Genomic DNA, 873 nt, shown 5'->3' with positions numbered 1-873 from the left:
AGAGTACACTTTCATCGTCAAAGCTTGTAGTTGAGCAGCTATAGCAGTAGCTTGATCCACTTCCAGAATTCCTGCTACCTTTCCTTGCAACATTCTTTGCATAGGATTCTGGTATTCATTGGCTGCCATTAGCTCAATCAACTCATAAGATTCATTGTAGCTTTTAGCCCATAAGACTCCACCAGATGTTGCATCAAGCATTGGTCTAGAATGTGCACCTAGACCATTGTAGAAACAGTTTATGATCATCCAATCAGGCATGTCGTGGTGTGGGCACTTCCTTAGCATCTCCTTATAACGATCCCAAGCCTCACACAGAGATTCACCAGTTTGCTGAGCAAACTGAGTAAGAGCATTCCTGATTGCAGCAGTCTTTGCCATATGAAAGAATTTAGTGAGAAACTTTTGAGCAAGATCCTCCTATTTGGTGATAGACCCCGGTGGTAGAGAATGTAACCAACACTTCGCTTTTTCCCTCAAAGAGAATGGGAATACTCGCAGCTTAATGGCATCTTCAGACACATCGTTGAACTTGAAAGTGTCACAGATCTCGATGAAATCCCTGATGTGCATATTTGGGTCTTCAGTAGGATTACCCCCAAACTGAACTGAGAACTGTATCATCTGAATCGTGCTCGCCTTGATCTCAAAAGTGTTAGCCTTGATGGCTGGCCTGATGATGCTTGATTGAATGTCATTGATTTTAGGCTAAGAAAAGTCCATCAAAGCCTTAGAATTATATGCTTGATCCTCCATCTCTAATAAAGGCGGTTCTTCGAATTTCTCTTCTTTAGCTACTTTCTCTTTGTCCTCAAACTCTTCCCTACGATCCGCTACAACTTCTTCCTCGTCTCTTTCCAGAATTCTCCTACG

General features: G+C 42.4%; 1 non-coding gene across 1 annotated transcript; it reads left to right on the top strand.

The window, feature by feature from the left end:
• Window positions 1–259: 259 nt before the first annotated feature.
• LOC141699225 (small nucleolar RNA R71) lies at window positions 260–366 on the top strand. The gene has a single exon (XR_012565702.1). It is a non-coding gene; the product is annotated as a small nucleolar RNA R71 (small nucleolar RNA).
• The last annotated feature ends 507 nt before the right edge of the window (window positions 367–873 follow it).

This window comes from Apium graveolens, chromosome 11 (assembly GCF_009905375.1).
Source record: "Apium graveolens cultivar Ventura chromosome 11, ASM990537v1, whole genome shotgun sequence".
In the NCBI taxonomy this organism is placed as follows: Eukaryota; Viridiplantae; Streptophyta; class Magnoliopsida; order Apiales; family Apiaceae; genus Apium; species Apium graveolens.
Note: the sequence above shows the minus strand (reverse complement) of the source record. Positions and strands in the feature narration are given on the sequence as shown.